The following is a 20,856-nucleotide window of genomic DNA, read 5'->3' as shown; positions in this document are numbered from 1 at the left end:
GAAGCGTGTGTTCGTCTCTGTGAAGCGTGTGTTCGTCTCTGTGAAGCGTGTGTTCGTCTCTGTGAAGCGTGTGTTCGTCTGTGTGAAGCGTGTGTTCGTCTCTGTGAAGCGTGTGTTCGTCTCTGTGAAGCGTGTGTTCGTCTCTGTGAAGCGTGTGTTCGTCTCTGTGAAGCGTGTGTTCGTCTCTGTGAAGCGTGTGTTCGTCTCTGTGAAGCGTGTGTTCGTCTCTGTGAAGCGTGTGTTCGTCTCTGTGAAGCGTGTGTTCGTCTCTGTGAAGCGTGTGTTCGTCTCTGTGAAGCGTGTGTTCGTCTCTGTGAAGCGTGTGTTCGTCTCTGTGAAGCGTGTGTTCGTCTCTGTGAAGCGTGTGTTCGTCTGTGTGAAGCGTGTGTTCGTCTCTGTGAAGCGTGTGTTCGTCTCTGTGAAGCGTGTGTTCGTCTTTGTGAAGCGTGTGTTCGTCTCTGTGAAGCGTGTGTTCGTCTCTGTGAAGCGTGTGTTCGTCTCTGTGAAGCGTGTGTTCGTCTCTGTGAAGCGTGTGTTCGTCTCTGTGAAGCGTGTGTTCGTCTCTGTGAAGCGTGTGTTCGTCTCTGTGAAGCGTGTGTTCGTCTCTGTGAAGCGTGTGTTCGTCTCTGTGAAGCGTGTGTTCGTCTGTGTGAAGCGTGTGTTCGTCTCTGTGAAGCGTGTGTTCGTCTCTGTGAAGCGTGTGTTCGTCTCTGTGAAGCGTGTGTTCGTCTCTGTGAAGCGTGTGTTCGTCTCTGTGAAGCGTGTGTTCGTCTCTGTGAAGCGTGTGTTCGTCTCTGTGAAGCGTGTGTTCGTCTCTGTGAAGCGTGTGTTCGTCTCTGTGAAGCGTGTGTTCGTCTCTGTGAAGCGTGTGTTCGTCTCTGTGAAGCGTGTGTTCGTCTCTGTGAAGCGTGTGTTCGTCTCTGTGAAGCGTGTGTTCGTCTCTGTGAAGCGTGTGTTCGTCTCTGTGAAGCGTGTGTTCGTCTCTGTGAAGCGTGTGTTTCGCACAGACACACGGAAGGAAGCGGGGCTTGATGTTGATGTGAAAGCATGGCACCGAGGTACCATTATACACCACTGGAGGGCGCAGCTCTCAAAGTGTTAATGGTTTAACCCAGTTAGACCCCGAGTTAAAAACATTTGCACTGAAAGAATATATATTCTAAGATTTGCGCCACATTTTTACGATTTTTCAAAAATAGCAGACCTACAAGGTTAACTGGGGACAGGGAGTAACTCCTTATATGGTCAGCACACTCTATAGTAGGGAGGATTATCACAACAAAACTAAAAAATAAGTGATATTTGAATTAAGTGAAATCACTGAATATACCTTTAAAACTCAAACAACAATTCTCAAACAATTTCATGTCAAGGACCGCAACAATTAAATATAATTATGTAAATAGGCCTCCAACCCCAATCTGAAAATATGTTGTTCCAGGGACCCCCCCCCCCCCGCCCCCAGAAGCAAATATTTGAGTGAAAAATGTTCGCTCTGAGAGAATATACTGTATATTCCAAATTTGCGCCACATTTTCACGATTTAAAGAAAATAGCAGAGCTACAAGCTAGCTTCCTAACTTCGTATGCACACACACACACACACACACACACACACACACACACACACACACACACACACACACACACACACACACACACTCTCGACAGTTAGCTATGATGAGTCATGTACGTAAAACACCCCTGGTAACACCCTGGTGTTAATGTCTCTGGAATAGTCTGTCACCGTTACTGTCAATATCTTTACTTCTGACTAATGTCCCAACTTTCTCCTCTGGGGCCAATGAAGGTAAATAGCTTTTTAGCTTACATTATGTTTTTTTTGTTGTTTTTGTGTCCTTTATTTACCCAGGGTAATAGTAGCTATTAACTTTGCTCAAGGGCACTTCAGCGCTGTTGGGTGAGTGATGAACAATCACTTCCCGACACAGATTTTTCCTAGAATGTTTGGAAGGACACGAGATCCAGTAGAAGTCACTTTACACTTGGGTGCATGCTGAAAATAGCCGATCTACAAGCGTTGCGCCGCGACGCGTTGTGAGCTTGTAGATCGGTTATTTTCAGCAAGTGTAAAAACAGTCATTACGACGGCATCAAGGCCTGCCAACAAACATTTCAGTCGACTAAAATCTTATGACATTTAGTCGACTAAAACTAGACTAACACTAAAACATTCCAGGTGACTAAAATGTGACTAAACTAAGTGAAAACTATTCAAGCGACTATGGGCTGTATTTTGCGTGTCTTAAGTACCAGGTCTTATTCCCTAACTTGAGTAAACTAAAGACCTGGAGGCGTGATCAATGCTCTTTGGCTATTCTGAGCATTGACCACGCCTCCAGGTCTTATAGTTTACTCAAGTTAGGGAATAAGACCTGGTACTTAACCCATTTTCGGCGGGAACCCCTTTTGGTGTTAGCATTATGTAATGCTTTAGCTATTGAAAAAATAGCAGATCTACAAGCTCGTAGCGTGCCACCGAGTGGCGCGCTACGAGCTTGGTCTGCTATTCCTTTTCTTTGTTCTAGGTCTGCTATTTTTGAAGAATCGTGAAAAGTGACATGAAAGTGTTTGAGAACGACTGACATAGGAAAAACAGCTTTTTCAAGAAAACAGTCAGGATTTAAGAAGACATTTTGCAGAATGGTTCCCAGGTCAAAATGGGCAAAATACAGCCCTATAATATGACTAAAACTAAAATCTAAATCTGCTGTCCAAAACAACAGTGCTCGTTTTAGCCTGTACTGTCGTGGTCCTTTTAGAACGTACCATGTCCACTTCAGAGATGCTGTCCAGACTCTCCACCTGGACGTCCACTCCTACGGGAATAGCTGGACCTGTAGGCAAAAGAGAAAAGGAAAGACGGTGTGTTTTATTTTATTGTTCTTTTTTTGGTTAATCCTGTTATGAATGTCTGTAGAAAAGCCGCTCTTCAGCATCACTGCTTTAAAAATGTGATACTTCACCTCTGACCCCTACATACGGACAGCATGGGCGGAGCTTGGGGGGGGTACAGGGGGAGCACTGCACCCCCTGGCTATTTTTTTTTTCTTTTTTTAAACTTAACTTCTGGCTTCTGACTGTAATTTGTAATCATCTCTCTTATCATGATATGATGACTCGCTGTACGGCTGTAGTACATGTGTGTATGTGTGTGAGCTGATGTACTACCTAAATAACTCATTTTTAGGGGTTAGGGCATTGTTAGCCTGAGCTAACGTGTTAGGTTTCTGGTCTAGAGGGGCGGGTCGCGGCTGAGATTTGCGCACGCCCTGATTGGATCTCATCGATCTGTCCGTCACCCCCGGCCCCTCCTCTCCCCCTAGTGCAGCGCTATACGTCACATCATTTGGAGCGACGCCCACCCGGAAGGGTTGACTCCCACTTTTAGACCAGAGCGGCCAATGCGTTCCTCCAGGCTTTACATTTTAGCACCAACAAAAATGAAAGCCTGGTACCGAGGCTAATGAAATGAAAGCCTGGTACCGAGGCTAGGGCATTGTAAAAACGCTAAAATAATAAAATAAAGGTCAAAGAATTTCCTGGGGCTTACTATAACATATCTTTTCACTATTTAGCATATATATATTTTTCCATTGGTGTTCAGTAATTGCAATTTGTAAGTGCCGTTCCTACGACGGCCTGCTGATGATATATATTACTGCCGGTCCCTTTAGGGAAATCAATTGATATATAACTCATTCTGACCTGAGATCAGATTCATACGAGGTTTCCACTGGACACACACTGGTCTGATTCATTAACCCATTCTGACCTGAGATCAGATTCTAAAAATGTCAGTCGTTCTTTGATTTTTCAAAAATAGCAGACCTACAAGCTCATAGCGCGCCACTCGGTGGCGCGCTATGAGCTTGTAGATGTGCTATTTTTCAATAGCTAAAGCATAACATGATGCTAACACCAAAATGGGTTCCCGTTCAGAATGGGATAACTCATTTTATGCTTCTTCAGTAGGCAGACCTGGTGAACAAGTTTAAATTTCAGTGTTGTTTTTGGCAGCAAATTTTTATTTTAGTTTTAGTCGTATTATAGTCTCTTGAATAGTTTTCATTTAGTTTTAGTCACATTTTAGTCACCGGGAATGTTTTAGTGTTAGTCTAGTTTTAGTCGACTAAAATATAATACGATTTTAGTCGACTAAATCAACTGTAGATTCAGTCGACTGAAATGCATTTTGTCTGGCCTTGATGCCGTCTTAAAGATTTTACACTTGCTGAAGATCTACCAGCTCTACGGTGCCGCGCTATGAGCTTGTAGATCTGCTATTTTTCAAAAGCTAAAGTATAACATGATGCTTAAAACACAAACCCAGAATGGGTGAAATCTGCTACGTCCCCCCCCCCCCCCACTCCCCTGACAGCAATGATGTCATCCACTTTGGTCTCGTTGGAAATGTAACGTACAGTGCACACACGCGCACGCACACACACACGCACGCACGCGCGCGCACACGCACACGCACACACACACGCACACACACGCACACACACACACACACACACACACACACACACACACACACACACACACACACACACAGAGCATGATAGCGGTCCGCATGGATAAGATTTGCGAGCGATTTGCACCACTTTACATCACTCATCTATCTATACATGTGTGTGCAGTCTATAATCCAAGGAGATTAACCCATTTAGGCCCGACGTCGAAATTAAAAAAATCTTCTCAATCCTGACAGTTTTCTGAAATACCTCATGTTTCTATATCAGTGGTTCTCAATATTTCATGTCAAGGACCCCAAAAATTATATGTATTTGGTCGTCGACCCCCATCTGAAAATATGTTGTTCCAGGGACCCCCCCCCCCCCCCCCCCACAGAAGAAAAGAGTTGAGTTAAAAAACGTTTGCACTGAAAGTATATATATATTCAAAGGCTTGCGCCACATTTTCACGTTTAAAAAAAAATAGCAGACCTACAAGCTCGTAGCGCGGCACTCGGTGCCGCGCTATGAGCTTGTAGATCTGCTATTTTTCAATAGCTAAAGCATAACATGATGCTTGAAACACCAACAGGGGTTCCCGGCCAGAAGGGATTAATGCTATAAATGCTAGATTATACTGTAGCTCCCCGAGGCCATTGAGATGTGGGACTGACTGTATGTGATGGGATCTCTCTACTGTATGTGATAGGATCTCTACTGTATGTGATGGGATCTGTTACTGTTAACATGACGATGCTTTGGGATTATTCTTCAATCACATGAGCAACAATAGCATGAAATGCCAGTGGTGGTGGTGGGGGGGAAGTACTTCATTTTTGTTTTACTTAAGTAAAAGTATCAATACTGCAATGTAGAAATAGGCTACTCTATTACAAGTCCGGAATTAAAAAAATATATGAAGGAATAAAAAAACAAAAAAAAAACAAAAAAAAAAACAATAAATGTAAAAAAAGAAAGTAGGCAGTATATGCTCATTATGCAAAATGTGTTAACCCATTCTGACCTGAGATCAGATTCATACGAGGTTTCCACTGGACACACACTGGTCTGATTAACCCATTCTGACCTGAGATCAGATTCTAAAAAATGTCAGTTGTTCTTCGATTTTTACAAAAATAGCAGACCTACAAGCTCGTAGCGCGCCACTCGGTGGCGCGCTATGAGCTTGTAGATCTGCTATTTTTCAATAGCTAAAGCATAACATGATGCTAACATCAAAAGGGGTGCCCGCCCCGCTCAACTCTGTGTAGAACATTAACGTATCTCCATATACAGTATAAGGTTTTATTGTTTTATAAATTTTTTTCATCATACTACAGTGTCACACAAAAATAGAGCAACAGCAGCAAAACGAGCCGTTCTAGAAACTCATAATGCAACCTCTATATTCAACGTTAATACTTTTGGACTATTTGAAAATAGCTGATCCAAAAGCTCACATGAAAATAGCTGATCCACAAGCTCACAACAACGCATCACATCCAAACATTTGAGTATTGATTCATAATTATTAATAATCTAGATCTTATCTGCAACTTAATTACTAACTAAAGCTGCCACAATAAATGTAGTGGAGTAAAACAAACAGACATTGAGTAGAAGAATAAAGTAAATTGTAAAAAGTCATGTAAAGTCAAAGTACCTCAACATTGTCGTAAACGCCCCACTAAAGACTAAAGAGCACTTTCCAGTTTCCAATGTGGCATGGGCAGAATTCCAAGCTATCAATGATCTGTAAACACTTCATCTTCAAATTAACTAATGTATTCTTGTATTTAATCCATTCTGAACGGGAACCCATTTTGGTGTTAGAATCATGTCATGCTTTAGCTATTGGAAAACAGCAGATCTACAAGCTCATAGCGCGCCACCGAGTGGCGCGCTAAGAGCTTGTAGGCTCTGCTATTTTTGAAAAATCGAAACGACTGACATAGAAACATAGCTTTTTCAGAAAACTGTCAGGATGTAGAAGAACATTTTTAGAATCTGATCTCAGGTCAGAATGGGTTAAATCTGTTGCAGCATTGACATGTTTATTTCACTCCTGTCAAGATAATTAGTACAGCAACGGTGCTAGTAATAGTAGCTAATAATAGTAGCTTATTCTTCTGTCGTACAGTCTGTCCTTTAAGACCTTCAACTCCGTTGCAGAAAGCCAGTCCAGTGTGTCATTGTCACACTGTAAATGGTAAATGGTGCATTTATATAGCGCCTTTATCCAAGGCGCTTTACATAGATTGTGCATTACATTCACCCATTCACACACACATTCACACACCGATGGCAGCGGAAACCATGCAAGGCACCAACCAGCACATCGGGAGCAATTAGGGGTTCAGTGCCTTGCTCAAGGGACACTTCGACACTAACTCTGGGGGAGCCCACAGGGTTTGAACTGGCAACCTTGCGGTTACCATCCGGCCACTCTATAACCCTGAGCCACCACCGCCCCTACTGGCTTGCAAGCCGGGTGGCTTGCTGCAGTCTTCTGGCTGTATTTTGCGTGTCTTAAAAGGTATATTCAGTGATTTCACTCAAAAAACCTTAGGTTTCGTTTTTGGCTGTGGGACCCAGCCTTTCGTCCAATCAGGATAGAGATTCAAAAACGAAACCTATGGTTTTTTGACCCCCAGGGGTTAACTGGGGACAGGGAGGAACTCCTTATATGGCCAGCACACTCTATAGTAGGGAGGAGTATCACAAAATCACAAAACAAAAAAATAAGTGATATTTGAATTAAGTGAAATCACTGAATATACCTTTAAGTACCAGGTCTTATTACCTAACTTGAGTAAACTAAAGACCTGGAGGCGTGGTCAATGCTCTTTGGCCACTCAGAATAGCCAAATGGCATTGATCACGCCTCCTCCAGGTCTTTAGTTTACTCAAGTTAGGGAATAAGACCTGGTACTTAAGACACGCAAAATACAGCCCTGATTCTCCAGGGGGAGAAGACTGGCTTGCTGCAGTCTTCTTCTTCTCCAGGGGGAGAAGACTGGCTTGCTGCAGTCTGCTTCTCCAGGAGGAGAAGACTGGCTTGCTGCAGTCTTCTTCTCCAGGGGGAGAAGACTGGTTTGCTGCAGTCTTCTTCTCCAGGGGGAGAAGACTGGCTTGCTGCAGTCTTCTTCTTCTCCAGGGGGAGAAGACTGGCTTGCTGCAGTCTTCTTCTTCTCCAGGGGGAGAAGACTGGCTTGCTGCGGTCTTCTTCTTCTCCAGGGGGAGAAGACTGGCTTGCTGCAGTCTGCTTCTCCAGGAGGAGAAGACTGGCTTGCTGCAGTCTTCTTCTTCTCCAGGGGGAGAAGACTGGCTTGCTGCAGTCTTCTTCTTCTCCAGGGGGAGAAGACTGGCTTGCTGCAGTCTTCTTCTTCTCCAGGGGGAGAAGACTGGTTTGCTGCAGTCTGCTTCTCCAGGGGGAGAAGACTGGCTTGCTGCGGTCTTCTTCTTCTCCAGGGGGAGAAGACTGGCTTGCTGCGGTCTTCTTCTTCTCCAGGGGGAGAAGACTGGCTTGCTGCAGTCTTCTTCTCCAGGGGGAGAAGACTGGCTTGCTGCAGTCTTCTTCTTCAGGGGGAGAAGACTGGCTTGCTGCAGTCTTCTTCTTCTCCAGGGGGAGAAGACTGGCTTGCTGCAGTCTTCTTCTTCTCCAGGGGGAGAAGACTGGCTTGCTGCAGTCTTCTTCTTCTCCAGGGGGAGAAGACTGGCTTGCTGCAGTCTTCTTCTCCTCCAGGGGGAGAAGACTGGCTTGCTGCAGTCTTCTTCTCCAGGGGGAGAAGACTGGCTTGCTGCAGTCTTCTTCTTCTCCAGGGGGAGAAGACTGGCTTGCTGCAGTCTTCTTCTCCTCCAGGGGGAGAAGACTGGCTTGCTGCAGTCTTCTTCTCCTCCAGGGGGAGAAGACTGGCTTGCTGCAGTCTTCTTCTTCTCCAGGGGGAGAAGACTGGCTTGCTGCAGTCTTCTTCTCCAGGAGGAGAACACTGGCTTGCTGCAGTCTTCTTCTCCAGGAGGAGAAGAAAACAGCCTCCATGTGGCCTCTCCCCCGCAAGTAGCTAAAGAGTAGTTGCCAGGTTGCATGCCCTTTAAGCGAAACAAATGTCTTTACAACGTCCACCGACCATAATAGTAGCTAATAGTATAGCTAATAGCTTGAGGGCTGATATTCAATTTTATGATTTTTTTTTTTTCTCAAACCTGGTCCTGGATAACATTTTGTTCTGTACTTGTATGGAATGACAATAACAAAAAAGCAGAGAGCTTTTGTTCGCCACAGATCTGAACCGCCTTTGAACCTTTAATGTGCACAAAAATAATGTTTCTTTTATGTAAACTAAAGGAACATTGCATTATAGAACACTGTATTCATTCTCCAGGGGGAGAAGACTGGCTTGCTGCAGTCTTCTTCTTCTCCAGGGGGAGAAGATTGGCTTGCTGCGGTCTTCTTCTTCTCCAGGGGGAGAAGATTGGCTTGCTGCAGTCTTCTTCTTCTCCAGGGGGAGAAGACTGGCTTGCTGCAGTCTTCTTCTTCTCCAGGGGGAGAAGACTGGCTTGCTGCAGTCTTCTTCTCCTCCAGGGGGAGAAGACTGGCTTGCTGCAGTCTTCTTCTTCAGGGGGAGAAGACTGGCTTGCTGCAGTCTTCTTCTTCAGGGGGAGAAGACTGGCTTGCTGCAGTCTTCTTCTTCTCCAGGGGGAGAAGACTGGCTTGCTGCAGTCTTCTTCTTCTCCAGGGGGAGAAGACTGGCTTGCTGCAGTCTTCTTCTCCTCCAGGGGGAGAAGACTGGCTTGCTGCAGTCTTCTTCTCCTCCAGGGGGAGAAGACTGGCTTGCTGCAGTCTTCTTCTCCTCCAGGGGGAGAAGACTGGCTTGCTGCAGTCTTCTTCTTCAGGGGGAGAAGACTGGCTTGCTGCAGTCTTCTTCTCCAGGGGGAGAAGACTGGCTTGCTGCAGTCTTCTTCTCCTCCAGGGGGAGAAGACTGGCTTGCTGCAGTCTTCTTCTTCTCCAGGGGGAGAAGACTGGCTTGCTGCAGTCTTCTTCTTCTCCAGGGGGAGAAGACTGGCTTTCTGCAGTCTTCTTCTCCTCCAGGGGGAGAAGACTGGCTTGCTGCAGTCTTCTTCTCCAGGAGGAGAAGACTGGCTTGCTGCAGTCTTCTTCTCCAGGGGGAGAAGACTGGCTTGCTGCAGTCTTCTTCTTCAGGGGGAGAAGACTGGCTTGCTGCAGTCTTCTTCTTCTCCAGGGGGAGAAGACTGGCTTGCTGCAGTCTTCTTCTTCAGGGGGAGAAGACTGGCTTGCTGCAGTCTTCTTCTTCTCCAGGGGGAGAAGACTGGCTTGCTGCAGTCTTCTTCTTCTCCAGGGGGAGAAGACTGGCTTGCTGCAGTCTTCTTCTCCTCCAGGGGGAGAAGACTGGCTTGCTGCAGTCTTCTTCTCCAGGAGGAGAACACTGGCTTGCTGCAGTCTTCTTCTCCAGGAGGAGAAGAAAACAGCCTCCATGTGGCCTCTCCCCCGCAAGTAGCTAAAGAGTAGTTGCCAGGTTGCATGCCCTTTAAGCGAAACAAATGTCTTTACAACGTCCACCGACCATAATAGTAGCTAATAGTATAGCTAATAGCTTGAGGGCTGATATTCAATTTTATGATTTTTTTTTTTCTCAAACCTGGTCCTGGATAACATTTTGTTCTGTACTTGTATGGAATGACAATAACAAAAAAGCCGAGAGCTTTTGTTCGCCACAGATCTGAACCGCCTTTGAACCTTTAATGTGCACAAAAATAATGTTTCTTTTATGTAAACTAAAGGAACATTGCATTATAGAACACTGTATTCATAACGCTGCAGGTTGCGTGAAGGCTAATTAGCCCAGGTCGTTATCGCTAGCAGACTCGAATACACTGCCAAAATGCTGCCATTACCCATCAGTCTAGTGTTTTGAGCTACTCTGTGCCAGGTTTTAAGTAATGTACAACTGAATCATCCTTTGTGCTTCTAAAGCATTGAATGGCCTCTTATTCTCCTATATAAAGCTCTCAATGGTCTTGCACCTTCCTACCTACATGACTGCCTGCCTAAATATGTCCCAAACCGCCCCCCTAAGGTCTTCCACTGCTGGCCTGCTCGCTTTGCCTAAAAAAATGGCAACAAAAAAATACGGGGAAGCAGCTTTTTGCTTCTACGGGCCGTCGGCATGGAACAAGCTCCCTCTGTACCTTCGTCAGGCAGCCTCTGTAGACATTTTTAAAGCTCAGCTCAAGACCCACTTCTACAACATTGCTTTTAAGTGATCTTTTATTTTTTGTTATTCACGTCCTCACTGTATTGTATTACTGCTTGTTTTTAATGTCGTTGCCTTATTTTATCTGTTCTTATCTTTGTACCACTGCCTTCTCCTGATTTGACACTGCGTTATTGTCCTATTGTTTTAACTGCATGCCTGTTTTAATGCTGTTTTGTTTTGCTTTTGTTTTTATTATCTTTTCTGCTCTGTAAAGCACTTTGAGCTACATTTATGTATGAAAGGTGCTATATAAATAAAGTTTATTATTATTATTATTATATGTTTGGAATAACTATTTCACATTCAAACTGAAAATGCCAAGTGCTTTGCATCAAAGAGATGACATGCGTCACACATACAAACAGACGTGAAAGCAGTGCATGCAATCAGTGTTGTTTTCGTCGACTAAAACTAAGACAAAAAATGTTCGTCGACTACCTATTTTCACTGACAAAAACAAATGTAAACTAAATGAAAACTAAGCTACGATGACTAAATCTAAGACTAAATATACTGACAATTTCGTCGACTAAAATGTTAGGAAGGAACTAGTGGACAAGAAAACCAGTATACATTTTACACTTGGTTGCATGGTGAAAATAGCCAATCTACAAGCTCACAACACGTCGCGTTGCGACGCGTTGTGAGCTTGTAGATTGGCTATTTTCAGCAAGTGTAAAAACACTCATTTACGACGGCATCAAGACCCGCCAAAATACATTTTAGTCGACTAAATCAACTGTAGATTTAGTCGACTAAAATCGTGTGACATTTAGTCGACTAAAACTAGACTAACACTAACACATTCCACGTGACTAAAATAAAATGTGACTAAAACTAAGTGAAAACTATATTCAAAAGACTATGACTAAAACTAAAACTAAAATTTGCTGCCAAAAACAACACTGCATGCAATGCATGACATAAAAAGATAGATAACATAACATAAGATAACATAGACAAGTACTGCACAAGTACGGTCCACTGATTGTGGACAGTATACTGAACTTTCTGTGTGGAAATTAGACGAGAAAACGTGTTTAAATCATTGCGTATTAAGCGCCATTCACCCATTCTGACCGGGCACCCATTTTGGTGTCAGCATCGTGTTATGCTTTAGCTATTGAAAAATAGCAGATCTACAAGCTCATATCGCGCCACCGAGTGGCGCGATACGAGCTTGTAGGTCTGCTATTTTTGAAAAATCGAAGAGCGACTGACATTTTTAGAATCTGATCTCAGGTCAGAATGGGTTCATCAGACCAGTGTGTGTCCGGCGGAAACCTCGTATGAATCTGATCTCAGGTCAGAATGGGTACTTAAAACCATCTGTGCGTTGCCTGTTCAGAAGTAGCAGATATACGTACAAGCTTCAGAGTGCAAGCTTATACATCTGCTATTTTTGGAACATTTTCTGTAAGTGTGAAACTACCGACTAGGAAGGCATTAACCCATTTAGGCCTGACCTCAACATCTAAAAGAATTCTTCTAAATCCTCCAGTTTTCTGAAATGTTTGCGATTTTTCAAAAATAGCAGAACTACAAGCTCATAGCGCGCCACTCGGTGGCGCGCTATGAGCTTGTAGATCTGCTATTTTTCAATAGCTAAATCATAACATAATGTTTAGTTAAAACACCAAAATGATATCAATGGTGGGACATTGAGACGACATCACATATTTCATGAGACGATGATTAGACTAAAACAGTTTCTCTTACAATTTGTCATAGGTTCCTTTTTTGTTCCCTCCAAAGAACGCCTACTGTATATACAGTAGACTCTACTGTATATACAGTAGAGGGTGTGCATGTGACGTCATCATCATACCCAGAAGTTATGCGGGAACGCCTACCGAGGGTGCAAAGAAAAGTACTTTTTTTTTTTTATATATATTTTTTGTCCCACGATTTTGTAACCCATTTTTCACCCCTGTGTCAATCATCTAATGTGATCCTGGGCTCTACACACCCTCCGCCAACCTGGGGAGAGCAACGGACTTAACTCATGCTTCCTTCATGCTTGAGTGTCCAAGTTGCTCCTTTACACCTGACAGGGGGGAGTTTCCCTGGTTGGACGTAGCGCGTGGAAGGAACACGTTATTCCAACCAGTTCCTTTCCCCTCCATCAGGCGCCCCGGCTGGCCAGGGGGAGGCAGTTTAGAGACCAGGATTACAGCATGTTTTTGTGAGGGTACCTATCCTAGGGGACACAGGGAGAACATGCAAACTCCACACAGAAAGGCCCTTTCGCCAACCCCGCCTTCGGGTATGGGCACTGATGACGCGGAGGAGGAAACACGCTGCCAGCACCCACAGCGCCCCGAGCGGGAATCGAACCCAGGACCTTCTATGTAGCTGTGAGGCGACAGCACTACCAACTGTGCCACCGTGCGCCTAAAAGTACTTTTCTGACAGTTTCTGTCCTTGCCAGCCCAATACATCCAGACAGAGAAGTCCTATGGCATTAAATTACCCTTAAACGACATTAAACTCACTTATTGCCACTCAATTTTCCACTCGAATTAGACCCTCTAATACAGGGGTCCTAATGTCTCTCCAGCTTCCAGCTCTTTAGCCCATTTTGGGCGGGAACCCCTTTTGGTGTTTTAAGCAATATGTTATACTTTAACTACTGAAAAATAGCAGATCTACAAGCTCATAGCGCGGCACAGAGAGCTGTGCTATGAGCTTGTAGGTCTGCTATTTTTGAAAAATAGTGAAAATGTGGCACAAATCTTTGAATATATTCTTTCAGAGTGAACGTTTTGAACTCAAATCTTTTGCTTCTGGGTGCGGTCAATTTAATATATTTTTGGGGGTCCTTGACATGAAAATGTTTGAGAACCACTGACACAAAACTGTCAGGATTTAGATGGCATTTGTAGAATCGTCCTCAGGTCTAAATGGGTTAATAAACAAGTCTAATTTAGAATAGAATAATTCTACATCATCTAAATTCTACAGCATGGCATCATCGCATGCCAGCAGGGCCTCCTAGAAATCCTCCTATCTTTTGGGAATCCTTCTAACGTTGCACTTGGGTGATCTGGGGATCCTCTGCAGTACGTGGGTTTAGTGAACATTTCCTCAGGGGGAACTTAGCCTTCATGCGGTGCAGGATCTATGAAACGGAACAGGCCCAGAGATATTTGGAGCAGACTTTCTGTGTACATTTCTAAGAGGCGGTTGTGGGGGAAAAAGAGAGACGAATGAATCACTTAAACCTAGCCGCTAACCAGTAGCGCGGAAATAATAATAAATCCATTTTTTTCTTTAGTTCTGGGGAGATGTTTTTTCCCCAGAGTAGAATACTGATCTGGGTTTAGCTACGGTAGACGCAGATTAAAGCAATGAGTTGCTCGTTTGTGAGCTGGTTCAGCAACAAGTGTGCACTGCCCTAGAAAGCTAAAGTGCATTAACAACATCAAGCGGTTGAAGATGGACTTGCACTGACTTATTTGTTATTTATTTGTTTCAAACGTCAAATTAGGCTTCACGACTTTGGGGGAAAAACAACGTTTCCAATGTTGTGTACAGAAGGCCAAAACACTACCTTTGATATTACTTAGTGACACGTCGTTAGTTAAGCTTTTTGTTTTTTTTCATTTTTTACATTGAGCCAGAATAGAGTTATTTTATTAAGGCCTGGCCATAACTGGGCTCTACTGGACTAGAATTTGAGAACTCTGATAACCCAAAACCCATTTGAGACGTACTGTATACATTCTACTGTATGTGCGATAAAGGTCGTGGTGGGGTTTATCGTTATTTGTTTGTCAGTCACAGTTCTGCTGTGCTCAGAGGAAAACAACACCTGATGGATATATTTCCCTCTGCTCTTTGCTCTAAGGTCTGACTGACAGGGGAGGTATATGAGCTCTGTACACAACCTCCCTTAAGGTCTGACTGACAGGGGAAGTATATGAGCTCTGTACACAACCTCCCTTAAGGTCTGACTGACAGGGGAAGTATATGAGCTCTGGACACAACCTCCCTAAGGGCTGACTGACAGGGGAAGTATATGAGCTCTGTACACAACCTCCCTAAGGTCTGACTGACAGGGGAAGTATATGAGCTCTGGACACAACCTCCCTAAGGGCTGACTGACAGGGGAAGTATATGAGCTCTGGACACATAGCCTCCCTAAGGGCTGACTGACAGGGGAAGTATATGAGCTCTGGACACAACCTCCCTAAGGGCTGACTGACAGGGGAAGTATATGAGCTCTGTACACAACCTCCCTAAAGGTCTGACTGACAGGGGAAGTATATGAGCTCTGGACACATAGCCTCCCTAAGGGCTGACTGACAGGGGAAGTATATGAGCTCTGTACACAACCTCCCTAAGGGCTGACTGACAGGGGAAGTATATGAGCTCTGTACACAACCTCCCTAAGGTCTGACTGACAGGGGAAGTATATGAGCTCTGGACACAACCTCCCTAAGGTCTGACTGACAGGGGAAGTATATGAGCTCTGGACACATAACGTCCCTTCGGCTGACACGCCACGTCGTCTTCCAGCAGTGGTGGAACAAAACCTATCAATATTGCCATGTAGAACTACGTATACTCTGCTACAAGTAAGATCCCAGAGTTCAAAATATACTTGAGTAAACGTGAAACAAGTATTGGCATCAAAATGTACTTAAAGGACCACTTCACCACTTTTCAACCTATCTTCATATAATAGGTCCTCACTAATAATCATGAAAAGAATGGTGCAATTTCTTTCTACTCAGTCTGTGTCTCATAGGAGGGCTGTGGGCAGTTCAGAAACCGTCTTCCAGTGACATCATCGATGGGGAATACAAGCTAATAGAAACTGCAGGCTTTCTATAGTCCTGAAAAGTTGAAATGTGAAAATGGAAGCCATCGTTCTCACGATAATGAAAATCTAAATATTTTTGTAAAACAATCTTGTTTAAAAAAAATCTGCCTAATGATGATGTCACTGGAAGACTGTTTCTAAACTGCCCACAGCCCTCCTATGAGACACAGACTGAGTAATCCCTGCCTCTTTAACAATAGAGGCAGGGCTCAAAGTGCCCTCTCCCTACACTGAGATGAGGTCACACCCTGGGCCCCTCCCCCACCGCGGGTCAGAAACGGCACATGTTTCCACAAAAGGAACGCTTCTTACCCTTTTCTGCACAATGAATCCAAAAAGTAACGGGCCAAAATAGTTTTACACTCATTCAAAACTTAGGATCGGCCAAGAAAATCCAAGTTTAAAGGACAACTTTAGTTTTTTTTCCAACCAAGGTTCATGTTTTAGGTAAAGCGTTAATTTTCTTTTCATTTGACGGTTTCTTTCATTTTAGCGATGTTAGCTATTCGGGCATTCGAACATGGGGCTACATATGTATTGTTTTACACAATTGTATAGCGATATAGCGATAGAAATAGTCCTACTAGACCCCAGGAAATTACATCTGGCCACCAAAGGTTTACAGGATCTACTGAATATGAAGGGGGTTGAGCCATACAACACAGTATAGTAACTCTACCATCACACATACGCCCAGCAGGAACCCTGATATATCTTTATTATTATTCAACGATAGCCTACTGGATTTATGCACACTCAAAATTACTCATAATCAGTTTCATTTATGTCTCGGAAACCTTGGGGGCAAAGTCCTTGGTTTAAATGTTTTATAAAGTCTCACTCTTTATTCTAATTATTATCATCAACTTTCCTTCACAAATATGCTTCCTGCATGTCCCCTATTAATCTTAGCGTTCTCCTCACTTGTCTATGACAACTAATCTCTGGCTTGGTGCCTTAAGGGCCTTTCAAACGTGAAGCGATTTAACGCGCCTATAGTTAGTTTCCAACGAGACCTACGTTTTTGCGCGGAGGAGCACTGGGGAGAGAAGTCGCGACAACGAAGTCGCGACAACGCAAGCGTGTTTACGTGAGCGCGGTCCCGTGAATTTGTTGCGTTGCGTGCTGGTTTTGTGCACACGACGCTTGCGTTGTTGCGCCCCCCCCCCCCCCCCCCCCCCCCCCCCCCCTCTTGAGCAGACCTGGAGGAGACCTGTCGATGACCTCCTTGTTCTGACAGCCTCCCAAAGTGACATGATATGATATAGTACTTTATTGTCAGTTCACACTACTTGCAACCCAGCAGCCAAGTATGCAGAACACATATACACACATTTGACATAAACACAAAGAACAAGACAATTTACACACATAAAGACATGAAGACAAGAGCAATATCCACCGCTTAGATTACCCCGTGGCTACTACATCTCCTGATTAAGCCTCAAGGTCGACTGGTGGACAAAAGGACCTCTTTAGTCTGACCTTATTGTATGCTGGTACACCATATCTCCTTCCTGAAGGCAGCAACCTGTATTCTCCATACAACACATGCTTAGTATTAGAGGTGATATTCCTTGCTAACCTTAGGATGCTGTTGTCATATGTGGATGTATAAAGTTTCTGAAGTTGTTGTCCAACAATCTTTGAACAAAATGTTCAGTTGTTGCAGCAGTTGTGACTTTAGGGCTGCAGACAAACATCCATACCAGGTGGTACTACAGTACTGAAGAACATTCATAATAACAGAAGTGAAAAACAAAAGCAGAATCCGTCTACTAGCACCGAAGGATCTTAGACGGCGAAGGAAGTAGATTCTTTGTAAACACATTGAGACTACTATAGTTGCATTGGCAAATGTCGTCACAATTAGTACACAATCAAAGTTTGCAAACTCATTATAGAATAGGTGACTCTCCGACATGTGTTTTGTTTGGACAAGCCGCGGTTTCCAACCTAATCACATATTGCCTGCCGGACAGCCTCAGATGGCTGTGCCCCTGCCAAGGTGTGCACACACACACACACACACACACACACACACACACACACACACACACACACACACACACACACACACACACACACACACACACACACACACACACACACACACACACACACACACACACACACTCTGGAGATGCTCATTAAAATGGCAGACGATAACAAGACAGCAGGGCTGCAAGGGTGATGTTTTGGTAAACAGGCAGTGCTTAAAAAAAAATTCACCCGACACGTTATCTGATGGCATATTTAATTAAATTCCATGCCCGGCATCATCGAGCCTGGATTAAAAAGCAGTCGACTACATCAGTTAATTGGGACAAGTGATTGATGCAAACTTTCCCGAACATACGGTGATTGAACTAGTGTGATTTCCAGTAGTGGCATTATCTGTACTTTACTTCAGTATTTGTTTTCTTATTATTATTAAATTGTTTTTATTGATTTTTCAACACACACACCCAGTATTTGTTTTCTTATGGAAGCTTATGACTTTCACACCACTTCATTTCAACGGTTAATATTGCACTTTTGTTCCTGTTTGAAAATACTTAACTTAAGTACTTAAGTTCAAAGATTGTTGGACAACAACTTCAGAAACTTTATAAATCCACATACTGTATGATAACAGCATCCTAAGGTTAGCAAGGAATATCACCTCTAATACTAAGCATGTATTGTATGGAGAATATAGGTTGCTGCCTTCAGGAAGGAGATATGGTGTACCAGCATACAATAAGGTCAGACTAAAGAGGTCCTTTGTCCACCAGTCGACCTTGAGGCTTAATCAGGAGATGTAGTAGCCACAGGGTAATCTAAGCGGTGGATATTGCTCATGTCTTTATGTATGTAAATTGTCTTGTTCTTTGTGTTATGTCAAATGTGTGTATACTGTAGCATACTTGGCTGCTGGGTTGCAAGACACATTTCAGTGTGAACTGACAATAAAGTACTACATCATATCATATATATCATATATGCCAGCCACTAAACAGCCTCCATACAGAGCCAGTGCCAGACCATCTTGCCATCAGAGTTTGATGCTGTCTGTGGGGCAGTTTGTGGGCCGAGATGATGTCAGAGAGAGAGGAGAGAGATACCTCTGTGAAATGGTGGAGAGTTAGCAGGGAAGGGCAGAGATGCAGGGGGTGGTATGCACTATGCATTTTCAACAACAAAAAGAAATAAATGCTTGGAAATTATTGCAAAGGGTGAGAGGAGAGACATGCAGGGATTAATAAGATAATTAAAAATTAAAAAACTACATATTTTCAGATGGGGGTAGGCGGCGAAATACATATAATTCCAGGGGTCCTTGACATGGTTGGGTTATTTCAACGTCTCTCAGCTCGCCTGGAGGAGCCGTCTGAGAGCTCTAGTGGTGTCTGTCGTTCAGCCATGGCTCAGAAAGTGCGTTAGTGAGAGGAGCGAGATGTGGTCTAAAATGTGAGTGCATGTTGAGTTCACATTCTGGAGGAGTGCCTCCGCAGTGGGAGTGTCATTAGTGTCTGCGGCATGCAGAGCTATAGGCGCAGTGTCGCTGAATATACGGCAGAATGGAGATGCGGTTGACCGATTGATAGCGAGGCGTGCGGCACACTGCGGTCAGTGGGCTTATAGTGATGGACTAGTTAAGGAATCGTTGCAGTGCATATAATGGGGAAATGATCAGGGGCGGCCTTAGGAATCTGGAGGTCCTGTTTCATGACCAAATGAGGCCCCATACTGTATACAGTACATATGACTAGGGATGCACCGATCCGATACTCGTATCGGAGATCGGCGCCGATCCAGGCTAAAATTCTAGATCGGGTATCGGATAGGTGGCCGATCCATTATCCGATCCGATCTGATAATTATGTGTAATTACAGTATGAAAACAACTCTACCTCCTCTGTGACACAGCAGTGTAGTATTGGCAGTATAAAATGTGGAATGCAGCCAGGCTAGCCTGCGCACACATTAACCTGGTCTAATTGTTGCACAATTATTTAATAAATAATTCAGTGCATTTATATCTGTGTTTGTTACATTTTGTTTTACAAAGTTGGGAAAGTAATGTTTAAGTCAAGCCTTGATGTTGCCTTACACAAATAATGATTCCAGACTCCACACAGTGAGGCATACAGCTTAATAGGTTATTACGTTTCTTTGTGGGGGGTATCGGATCGGTACTCTGTATCGGCAGAAACTGGACCCCCATGTATCGAAATCGGTATCGAATGCCAAAAAGCCGGATCGGTGCATCCCTACATATGACATAATTGTGACCAGATCTGAGAACCTGCCATCACGCAAGCTCAGGCAGACTCTTCACATACTACTAGAGCATGTCTGAAATAAGTGTCAGGGGTGAAATCGACATGAAAATATGAAATAAATGCTTAAACATGTAGCTATAGGTGTACTGTTAGAGTCGAGACCACAGAAGTGAACCTTTCACGCCTGTTTTCTCAACTCGCTGTTTCTCTGCAAGACATTATACTCTATAAGCCATATCTCCAAAACTGGTGGGTCAAACTGAACAACCAATACGTCAATTTGAAGCTATGATTCCCTGCTTTCATATGACATGAAAAAACATGAAAAATCCAATGGCAGTCCCTCAGTCAAATTTGGTCAGAATTATTCTGTTGATACAGGCGTATTTATTGACACATAGTTTTGACTGTTTAATATCGCGCACAGCACCATTACTCTAGACAATTACACAGCAACAACAACACCTCTCCTCATCCTGTCGTCCCTTCACAATAAAGTGTCTCCCATTTACCTCCCGATGCTGCACATTTTACCCTGCAGGTTACTGACAGGAAATAGGTGTAACTTTAACATCGTGAGAGAGAGAGCAAGGCAGCGAGTGAGAGAGAGAGAGAGAGAGAGAGAGAGAGAGAGAGAGAGAGAGAGGGCCACGTGTGGTGGGGGGGTTGAATGACGGCTGGCATTCAGTCGTAGCTCGGAGGCCCCCCTGAGGGTGGAGGCCCCCCTGAGGGTGGAGGCCCCTTTCAACTGAAACTGGTGAAACATAGCTAAGGCCCCCCTGAGGGTGGAGGCCCCTTTCAACTGAAACTGGTGAAACATAGCTGCGTTGTTTTATAATGTCATTTATATTGTATGCCGTTATGTTTAGAAAGGCTTTATTTTTGAAAGACTTTAAGGACTCTTACAATTACATTGAAAAGCCTTCTTGATTAGAAGAGGCCACTGTGACATTTGACCTCGTTAAGGCAGGTGTGTGAGTTTGATGATTGCACTGGATAGTAA

The 20,856-nt window shown here is 44.0% G+C and overlaps 1 pseudogene across 1 annotated transcript in view; it reads right to left on the bottom strand.

The window, feature by feature from the left end:
• LOC310878360 (gamma-aminobutyric acid receptor subunit rho-2-like) overlaps window positions 1-20,856 on the bottom strand; it is a 100,774-nt pseudogene that overhangs the window by 54,408 nt on the left and 25,510 nt on the right. Inside the window, exon 3 of the transcript in view lies at window positions 2,791-2,852. The product of the transcript in view is annotated as a gamma-aminobutyric acid receptor subunit rho-2-like (transcript). The remainder of the gene's footprint in view (window positions 1-2,790; window positions 2,853-20,856) is intronic.

The sequence above is a fragment of the Protomyctophum parallelum genome (assembly GCF_964188405.1).
Source record: "Protomyctophum parallelum genome assembly, chromosome: 20".
NCBI classification, from domain to species: domain Eukaryota; kingdom Metazoa; phylum Chordata; class Actinopteri; order Myctophiformes; family Myctophidae; genus Protomyctophum; species Protomyctophum parallelum.
Note: the sequence above shows the minus strand (reverse complement) of the source record. Positions and strands in the feature narration are given on the sequence as shown.